An 11216-nucleotide genomic window follows, 5' to 3' on the forward strand; every position below is an offset into this window, starting at 1 on the left:
CATACCGATTAGTGGATTATGAACAGAGAGCGGGGGGACAGTAAGAGAAATAGTCTTTTAATTGTCATCTAATGAATGTGGTATCTTCTCTAAGATGTAATTCGTGCTCTAATATATATTACAAATGCGATGCATCGAAGAATTAGAGAGTCATGTGTCGTGAAGGCTGTTTATCTGCTTGACTCGATGGTCCGGGCTAACATTAGCCTGGCCAAAGACAAGAGTACTAGAGCACCAAGCAGTTCCCTAACGACTTATATTTGTCAGATAAACTGTTGTTTTGCAAAGAAGCAGAACTGAGAAATCATAATTAAAGGTGTAATGCGGGAGAGTTAGCCAACTGTCTGAAGAGTGACTGTTGCTGCTGTTACCTAGTCAGCCCCGTTAGCCACAGCCTTCTTAGCTGACTCTGCCTGGGCTGGGAGCTCAGAGGATGGGGAAGGGTTGGTGTTTTCACTGCTAGCTGGTTAGTATGCTAACTTAACATAACGTCACAGGTATAATTTCTCATTTTGTTGGTCATCTTTGCTAAAAAAAAAAAAATTATATTTACAACTTAAATTTTTCAGAACATTTTGGTATGCAAACACTTACTGGATCTGCCTGAGAGCTGCTCATGTTTTTTTTTTTTTCAATGAATCCTGAATGAAACCCATAAAAATACAAAATATACTACTGTATGAAGACATGACCAAGTCAAAGTCATATTTTTGATGCTCCTTTATGTACTGTATGGTACAGTACTGAGGAAATGTGTTTGTCACCTCAATAAATTTAAGGTAATTTCTATTTAATTTGTGTACATTTTAGTCATTTACATTAAAAACAGTGGTAGGATAATAAGAGTAAAAGGTATTAAAAAAAATGGGATTCCTATGTGTGTGTGTGTGTGTGTGTGTGTGTGTGTGTGTGTGTGTGTGTATTCTATATATAATGTGTGTGTATGTGTCCTTCTAGATGCACCCTTCTATAATGGAGGAAGGTGACAGGCTGAAGTGCACGACCGTGTCACCATCTGTGTTTGCTTGTCCTGTCTGCCCCACATTCACAACTGAAAGTGAAAGTATCGTCCAGAGCCACTTACTGAATCATGCGGCAAATGCAGTGCATTTCAAGGGAATGTTCATCAAGTATCTTTTTGAGATCATATGCCTTCACATGTAATTTTGAATGATACTTGTGTTTTTGCATGTCTAAGGGCATATTGTAACCGATGTTACTCTGGGTTGCACTCCTTCTGTCTGTGGTATGTGGGTAAATTGTAGCACTGAAAGCAAGTTACTTTCAAGAGATCCCTACTTGTAGCAGTCAGTGGAGTTGTTTCACTTTTTGAAGTATACATAACTGTTTAAAGTAAGGAAAAATATATTTGTATGTACTGTATAGGATGTTAAGTAAATCTTTGTCTCTCAGGCACTGTAACCCTTTTTTAGAAACGATGCAATCTGCCCTGCAGAGATGGAGGCCATTTTCACTGTCCATTTTGTGGAACTACAATAATCTGGAAAGACACTATTATGCCCCATTTTATACAGTGCACAAATAAATGTGATATGGCCCAGCTCACCTCGGCTCCACCTTCTCAACCGCCCTCACCCGAGACCCACCCTACTGTTTTATTATCAATGAGTGTTTCATACACACTCCCACCTTCTGTGTCAGTCATCAAAATTGACCATTCCTACACACAAACAGCATCCCCGAAGACCCCAGATCTATCTCAGTCAACCCTAGCTCCAACCTCAGAGGACCCCACTGCTCTAGAGGAAGAAGTAACTGGGGATGTGCCACCAGCCCATGTGAGGTGGCCACACTGCCCAGTGGTTTTGTACAAGAGGAATTTGTTATTACATATCCAAAGAAGCATGGCCGAGTAAAAGACACAATCTCACTTACAAAGTATATCTGTTGACCAAAGTAACGGCCTCTATGCCGTCAGAAAAACTTCCAGAGGATTGAGTGTTCCAGTGCATGTGCAGCGCAAGACATGGGGACAGCAACGTGTGATGAGATGTGAGATGGAGGTTTGTAATTCTACTTTGGAATATTTGGTGATGGAACACAATAAAATGTTTGTCACAAAAAAGTCCAAGTCAAGTTATTAATGTTGCCAGTGTAAAATATACACTATACATAATAGTGTAATGTTGTGTTCAACTGTATTCCAGAAATAAAATAGAATTCATAGAATACTGACAATCCGACAATAGGAAAGTCTAATTATTACAGTCATTTAATAGTTACACATGAAAACGAACACATCTCCAGACTCAGGAACCCTAACCCTTCTGTTGCAGTCACACTTGTGTGGGGATTTGGGCAGGAGGTCTGACACACTAAGTGGCAACACTCACACACACCCTATAGAGTCACATGAGGTTCACCTCACATGCAGGTATGGGGGGTCATTTAGGTGTATGGCAGTTCAGTTACTAAAACATGGGTTTAATACTATTTATTCCATTTTATCAGGATAATCTAGCGTGTTTGCTCCTTGCAGAGCACACAGACCACTGCATGGCCTTTTTAATATTGACAGGATCATCACATTGTGACTCCAGCTGCAGAGATATGGACACCGATATGCTGGTAAATTATATAATGCCCACTTTTATTGAATGTTTTAAAACTGTGTTGAAATGTCTACTTAAAGCCTCTCTTTGTGTCTGTAGCACTTGGAATGTTCAACTACACCTGCATAGTTACTGCGATGTGGGACAATTGAGAAGACCTGCCAAGTAGACCTATATATATTGATTATGTTAAAGGTTGAATATGCTGTGGTATTAAACTAGGCTGGCAACTAATCTGTTTTATTTCTCTCTTAGAGAAAGGACCAGGCCAGCCACTGTTTTGTTGTTAAATCATAGGTCTTTGTGAATTTCAACTTGCTTTGGTTCTTTTTCTGTGTGTCTCTGGGGGCCGATTGTCAGTTGTAATTCTGAGTGAATTAAATTAAATGTGGATGAAAAAAAATAAATTAATAAATAAATTAAAAACGTGGATGCTGGTTGTTCTCCTCTCTTATATGCGCTCTCTTCTTAGGCTGTCTCTGTATAAGGCCGGATTCACACGGGTGTACTGCTCATCTCCTCGGGGTGACCACACGGGTGGGACACTGTAGTGGTGTGTAGTATACCTATAACCGCAACAGCGTGTGATATACTGTAGTGGTGTATTGATACTTTATGTGTTTAGTGTTTGCTGTGTTGCATGTGTGTCCCGGTTGAGTCTAATTGTAATATGATTATTATATATAAGAGAGACAGAGAGAGAGAGAGAGAGAGAGAAGTATATAAATAGAGAGAGAGAGAGAGAGCGAGAGAGAGAGAGAGAGAGAGAATGAGAGAAATATATAGAGATAGATATATAGATAGAGATAGATATAGAGATATAGATATATAGATATAGAGATAGAGAGATAGAGAGATAGAGAGATATAGATAGAGAGAGATAGAGAGATATAGATAGAGAGATAGAGACAGATATAGAGATAGAGAGATATAGAGATAGAGAGATATAGATAGAGAGAGATAGAGAGATAGAGAGATATAGATAGAGAGATAGAGAGATATAGATAGAGAGAGATAGAGATATATAGATAGAGAGAGATAGAGATATAGAGATAGAGAGATAGAGAGATAGAGAGATATAGAGATAGAGAGATATAGATACAGAGAGATAGAGAGATAGAGATAGAGAGATAGAGACAGATATAGAGATAGAGAGATAGAGATAGAGAGATAGAGAGATAGAGAGAGAGAGAGAGAGAGAGATAGATACAGTATATATATATGTGTGTATATATATATATATATATATATATATATAGAGAGAGAGAGAGAGAGAGAGAGATAGATATAGATAGATAGCTATAGATATATAGATATAGAATTAGAGAGATATATAGATATACAGATTCATAGATATATAGATATAGATATATAGATATATTATATATATAGATAGATTTATTATATAGATATATAGATAGATATATATAGAGAGATATAGATATCTATCTCTCTATCCATCTCTATATCTCTCTATATAATTATTATATTTTATATTGGCCTCATTGTCAACTGTCCCTTTTGCAGGGAAGAAACCAGATAGCCACACTACATATAAAGGAGAAATGAGGGGTCCCCTCTGCCCACCATCAGGGGTTGGCGTTGTCAGACAGTTATGTGGTTGTGCTGCTTGTCAGGCACCACATTGTCTGTGGCCACTGTGTTGCTCATGATGCCCCTCTCATCCCTGAAGATCCCTGGTAGGTGACAAAACGACCAGCAGTGCTGATGTCTTTTAGCTAAGCTCCACTTCTATGCTTTTGAGCCAACAATGTGTGGGTAGTCTGCACTGTGTTTAATGAAGGCATCCTCTGGTGGGCAGGGTGGGCCATATACAGGAAAGACAGGGAGAGCATGACAGCTTCCAACAAACAAGATCCTGTATAATATCTGGGCAATATATTCCTTACACTGTATTATCACCAATGATTTACAGTGTTGGCCTTATGACATTTCAGTTCTAGTGTGAATGATATGTGTAAGCAGCCCCCCACATACACACACTCAAACATTGTATTCATGTTTAAACGTAATATTAATATTTACAATCAATATTAATTGTAAATTGATGAAACATTAATTAATGAATAAAAAATCCTATTTACCATATACTAATGTGATGGTAAGTATGACATTTGTTGTGACCGTTTTATTAATTCTCTAATTTGAGAATTCAGTTTATTTAATCTTAGTTTTTCTTCAGTCTGTGTGTGTGTGTGTGTGTGTGTGTGTGTGTGTGTGAAGCCCCCTACCACCACACAAACATAATATTTACATTTGTATTCATAACATTGATATTGAAGCTAAATCCATGAAATGTTATTATAATTATAGGCTTCTAACTAACTTGTGAGTAAAGTCATGGCAAGACAATAAACTTCAATTACACCATTACAATAAACAGGTAACTGCACAAAATGCATAGAATTATGTTATGTGGAAACGCACATGTTTTTTAAGCTTTTATTTTGGCAATTAACTAACTTCAGTTTGAGACTTCCGGTATGGATTCGGGGGGGGATTATTACATTCTCCAGTCTCCAGCTATTTCACTTGTTTAGGAGAATGCTACAACATTGCTGTGAAGCTCCAGAAATGTTGTGTGGACTACAAAACTTCACTTTCCATCAGCATGGGGGAGGAGGTGATGACTGTATTTTTATTTTTGGGTAAACATTCCTGACACAGTTTGTTTAGCTACAAAATTTAGCATATTGAGCTAACTGGCATAAGACATACAGTAATGTCTTCTCAGGCTAAGAAACATATTGTAGCTAACAACATGAGTGTGTTGGGTCACAGGATACAGGGTTAGGGCAATAGAAATCCATTGTCAAAACTAGCACATTCACTGTATAGCATCAAAATTTCTGACCTGGTGGAGTTTAAAGTAGCAGTATTGGCTCTGATCTTTCAATCAATCTGTGTTAATTTGTATGGTGCCAATTCACAACAAAAGTCATCTCATGATACTTTCCATATTGGGCAGGTCGACACCATGCTTAATCTGAGGAAGTTCACATTCCAGCAACCTCAGCCTCTATTAATATAACCTTAGAGAATGTTTCATTATCCTAAGCCTTTTCTCTGCTTGTGTTAAATGTGGTAACAGTCAGTGCGTTTACATGACACTCAAGAAAACCAAATCACTGTGTTACTCCAACTATGATTGTTTTTTTAAGATGTATTTATACACCTTAGTGTGACTAAAATCAGACCGGATCGGGTCTAGACACCTAGATTATTCGATTGATAGTCGCATTAATCCTGCATGTATATGCTCCATGAGATCAGATCGGATTTCTGCTTAGGCTCAAGACTTTTTTCCCGGGGCCGTGAGCCGGAAGTAGAAGGACGGCGATGGCGGCAGCTCTCCTCCGAAATAACCACAAGCAAGAGCACCATTTTGCATCTAGTTTGTGTAATTATCATGTACACCGTGTATGAAATTTACATTGTCCCGTTCTTCATACGACATCTTTCTCGAATGCCGAGGCAGCTGGTGATGTAAAGAGGTCAGCCGGAGGTGAATCTACTACCATTAGTTGAAATGGGTACAGCGCCACCTAGCATACCGGTAGCGTACATGCTTCGGCCAGTAATTCAATTTTCTCACTGGCATGTATACTCGGACAATTGCAGTTATCTGATTGAGAAGCATAGTCGAACTATAGCTGTAATCTTAATAAGATGTACATATAAACGCACTGAGCATGAAAAAGATAAGCACCGAAATGCTAGAAGGAAATAAGAGTCAAATCTTATATGAACTAGCTCTACACTGCAACAGATCATCATCTGGGGAAGAGGCTGACTTTTTTCCTGAGATCCACAGTTTCACCTTCTGTCAGCATGATGCGATGTTTGTGACCATCAACTGCAGTTTTAAATAGATTCTCTTTTTAAACAAGTCAGCTAAGAAAAAAACTAATACATGGAGCTGATGTTACCCTTCAGTTAACAAGCCATCAGTGGTGAAATGCCCTGCTGTGAAAACCAGCAAAGACCAGCATAGCGAAGTAAGCCATGTGGTATGTGTATGTCACTATTACATGTGTATGTAATAGCGATGTAATCCTAGTCTCCAGAAGCCCAGAGATCCCAAACTGATTTGAAAAGAGGTTTTTTATACACCCTTTTAAGATGAAATCAACATGTAGCTGCCAACTTTCAAAGGAAAAAGAGGAGGCGGATATGATACACGCTGCCAAAGTTAAAGGCATTTCTAAACAATGCGAATGCATGCTAGTAATACCAGCAAGACCAGCATATGTTGTGTTTTGGTGCTAGTATGCTGGTCACCAGCAATGCGTCTTTATTTCATGATTGCTACGAAAATAAAAACAAGGTAACAGTAAAAGTAATTTTAAATTGACAAATTATTATTGACACAATAACAATATCCCCCCAAAAATACAATCCAAATGTTTGAGGGTGCTCACATTCTCACTCTTTAAGGTTTTTCTTTTGTTTGTTTCTGTCCATGATATTTTCTGTGATGTATCAGCCAGCCTTTTCCAATCTGGCCTGCAACTCTGTCTCTGTCTCCAATTTTTGTTGGCAAGCAACTCCTTGAAGCAGACTAAAAAGAAATGCACAGATAAACAGTTATCATTCTGTACTTATGCCTATTAAATAGGTATAAGTACCTATTTACTAGGTATAAGGTCATTTAACCTCACTGACTGCATTTTCTCAAGTACTGCACTTATTCCAGGTATGTGTACTTGGTGCAATTGTATTTCTAATTCACTACATCTCAGAAGCAAAATACTGCAACTACAGTTTGTTTGTTTTTTTTTTTTTTTTTTTACTTCTTCCACCACTGCTAGCTAGCTAGATAGCTACAGCTGAGAATCTGTCATTGCAGCAGGTACATTGATGGTCCTTGACTGGAAATTTAGAGGCTTTTCCTGCTTTTACTGACTCTCTGAAATCAAGGACAGATTGTGCCAAATAAGACTTTTGAGTGGTAAATCTGCCAACTTTTTTAATGTAAATATGAGCGTAGGAAGCATTTAGAATGTGGGTGGGTCTGTCTAACAAGGTTCTTAGGGTTCACCCATAGAAAATCTTTAACTGAGTAGAAGTCATTTCCTGTATTCTAGTTCTAGTTAACATGTTGATTGATGTTTTTATGTGGATGAAGTTAAATGTTCAAAATTATGAGTACATTTTGATCCCAATCATCCAGGGATACGGCAGTCAAGACCAGCTTTGTGATATCCCACAAAATCGCCAAAAACAGTGAGCCATTTTCTGAAGGGGGGTTTATTTAAGAGTGTTTGGTGGACTCTGCTGCCCAGAGAAAAAAGAGGCGTTTGAGAATGTGCTGCTTTCCAGGCGAACCGTAACGAGAAGGATTGAAGACATTGCGGGAAACCTGGAGATTCACATGCAAAGCAAAGCAGACAATTTTGAACTTTTCTCCTTGGCTCTGGACGAGAGCTGTGATGTCCGCGACACAGACCAGTTACTCATTTTTGTATGTGGGATAATGAAAGACTTTGAGATAACGGAGGAGCTGGCAGCAATGCAGTCAATGAAAGGGAAGACGACGGGGAGTGATTTGTTCACTGATGTAAAGGCATGTTTTGATGAACTGGGACTTAAATGGGGCAAACTGACATGTGTTACAATCGATGGTTGTCCAAATCTGACAGGAAAGAATGTCGGACTTGCAAGGATGCAAGATGAACTCAGAACTGAAATTGGTATTTTTGCATTGTATTATACATCAGAATGTGTTGTGTAAGTCAGTGCTAAAACAGAACCATGTTACTGATGTTGTAACTAAAACATTTAACGTCATTAGAACAAGCGCATTAAATCACAGGCTGTTTGTGTCATTTTTGGAGGAGCTTGAAACTGAACATGGTGACAAAGGCTATCATACAGCTGTCAGGTGGCTCAGCCTGGGTAAGGTGCTTAAAAGAGTACGGGACCTGAGAGCACAGATTTGAGAGTTTTGTGATGTGAAAGGGAAAGACATCACAGAGCTTTCAGATGTAAACTGGATGGCTGATCTTGCATTTGCTGTTGATGTGACTGCACTAATGAATGAACTAAACACCAAACTGCAAAGCAAGGGCCAATTTGCACATTAAATGCATGGCCTGGTAAAGGCTTTCATGAGAAAGTTGCAGTTCTCTTAAGCCAGCTGGAGGGTAACATGCTCACCCTCATGCAAACCCTGAAAGAAGCCGCACCAGCAACCAATCTCCTCTGCAGGTCCTCATCCATGTTAGTGGCCCTGCATGGTGAGTTTTCAGGGAGATTTCAAGACTTCAAAACAGTTGAGGGTGAAATGCACATGATTTCTTCTCCCTTCACTTGCAGTGTGGACAATGCACCTAGTGATGTTCAGCTCAAAGTCACTGACCTGCAGTCCGAGACAGTGCTGTCAGAGCACTTCAAGTCAGTATCACTGCTGGATTTCTATTCTTCTCTCAAAGACGAGAACTTTCCACACGAGGAGGCATGCTCAGAAGACGTTGGTTCTCTTTGGATCGACCTACATATGTGAACACACATTTTCATTGATGAAACCAGTCACAGCTTATCAAAGACCTTACAGTTTTCTGTTTTTTATAAAAAGATACAATTAATATTGAGCAGAATTGAGTTTAGCCTATTGGTCCGGCCCTCCACAACAGTCCCTGTTTCTCATGTGGCCCCTTGGGAAAATTAATTGCCCACCCCTGCTCTAGATTAGTTAATTTTTCACAGCCTGTTCTTTTGTCACTCTAAGAGCTTCTGAATTTCAGAATAAAAGCCTGTTTATCTGATCCCACTTTGCATCTGAGTCCTCCTACTAGTCCAGGCCTGACACATACAATAAGTACAAGACTTAAAATACTAAAAAAGATTCATATAATAAAGAAAAGATGAAATATAAAAATGATTATGCTTATGATTATATGACTATAATATATGACTTGTTGAAGGTTGGATGCATAAATACAGTGTTGTGCACAAGATTGTGGAGGTAGAAGTGGTAAGTAGTGCGAGATACGTAGGTGCCTGTGGTGCTACATTAAGGGTTATGGGTGTTGAACAGTCTGACAGGGTAAAGGTGGGGGTAACTTGTCCCCTCCTAGTAAAATAGCTCCGCCATCTATGATTGTACACTGCGAGAAAGGTAAGCTGAGCAGGTAGAGCAGGTTGGCTAGTGATCGAAAAGTCAGTGGTTCAAAGCCCCGCTCCAGGCTGAGCTGAGCTGCATTTCGAAGTGTCCTTGAGCAAGATATTGAACACCAAATTGCTCCTGATGTGCAACTGGCATCCAGCATGGCGGCCTCTGCCATCAGTGCGGGCCCTGCGGTGAGCTGGCGACTTGTCCAGGGAGTACAGCTGGGATTGGCTCCAGCAAAAAACCTCACAACCACATAAAAGGGATAAAGCGGTTACAGACAATGGATGGATGTGTGGATCTTGATAAAAAAAAAAAAAAAATTGCTGGTGAGAACAAAATGATGTAACAACAGTCAATGGAAACCAGAATCAACCCATTGAGGGCTTGATTAAAAATAACAAGGAAAATCTAAGTTAAGAATTTAAACCACAGGCTGATCCAACTTGAATGTATTTTATCATGGCTACTCATAATGTGACTCAGTAGTGTGTATGGCCTCCACGTGCCTGTATCATGTACTTGCAACAACATCCTGGCATGCTCCTGATGACTCTGCAGATAGTGTCCTGGGTGATCAGGGCCTCAGTGAGCTGTGTCTGTTGTGGTATTTAAAGGTATCAGATGCACCAATACCTAGCCACAGGCAGTTTGACAAACTACCTGTCTGTCTGTCTGTCTGTCTGTCTGTCTGTCTGTCTATGCGCTGCCTGTCTCTGCACACTCTATCTTTTGCACTTTGCCCAACAATCTTCCACAGGGCTAGGTGGATGTATTGCTAAAGCTACTGGGCAGAGAAAGTGCAGCCAACAGTTCCCAATGTTAATCTGCTCGAGAGATGTGAGCACCAACAATACCCATTGTTACGGTCATTATGTGCTTTTTTACATGCAAGACATAAGATTGTTGGGTATGGTTAGCGTTGATGTGCTGTGTTCACAGACCACAGAGAATAGAGGCCCATAGAGAAACAAGTCACTTTGTAGGGGTTGTGACACTCTAAGATATGTCTCCAGTGTTTTACACACTGGCACTCTTCCTGGGGGCTTGATGTAGTCAGGCAGTGCAAGTTTGTGTGTTTTGGAGGAGTGGCTCTGAAGAGGCGGTAATGTAGCTTGCATTTGATGGTTTCTACAGAGTTATCAACCATAATTTTTGTATCAGAGGGGAAAAAAATGTTATATTGGCATATAAAAAATGTGTTAGGGTTAAAATGATGCATTATGACTCGCATATGGTGATTTTCCCCATAATACCATCATTTTAAAACTCTGGTACGATAGTTCAACATTTCCCATCTGGCAACACTGATCCAGACTGTGACACAGTACATTACAGACCAACAACGTCTAGGACAGGCTGAGCAGCAAGAAGAACATTGCTGCCTGTCTGCCACCTCAGGTCCAGGGACATCCCACAAACTTGGAGGGTAACATCTCCAGTTTCTTGCTCAAAACAGGAGGAAGGATGTAAGATAAGGAGAATACGGGAAGGAAGGGTGTAAGGGAAGG

General features: G+C 39.7%; 1 long non-coding RNA gene across 1 annotated transcript; it reads left to right on the top strand.

Annotated features, from left to right (window-relative positions):
- Positions 1-2471: 2471 nt before the first annotated feature.
- LOC119028996 lies at positions 2472-2897 on the top strand. The gene is made up of 3 exons (XR_005077875.1): positions 2472-2589; positions 2673-2738; positions 2829-2897. It is a non-coding gene; the product is annotated as an uncharacterized LOC119028996 (long non-coding RNA).
- The last annotated feature ends 8319 nt before the right edge of the window (positions 2898-11216 follow it).

This window comes from Acanthopagrus latus, chromosome 1 (genome assembly GCF_904848185.1).
Source record: "Acanthopagrus latus isolate v.2019 chromosome 1, fAcaLat1.1, whole genome shotgun sequence".
NCBI lineage: Eukaryota > Metazoa > Chordata > Actinopteri > Spariformes > Sparidae > Acanthopagrus > Acanthopagrus latus.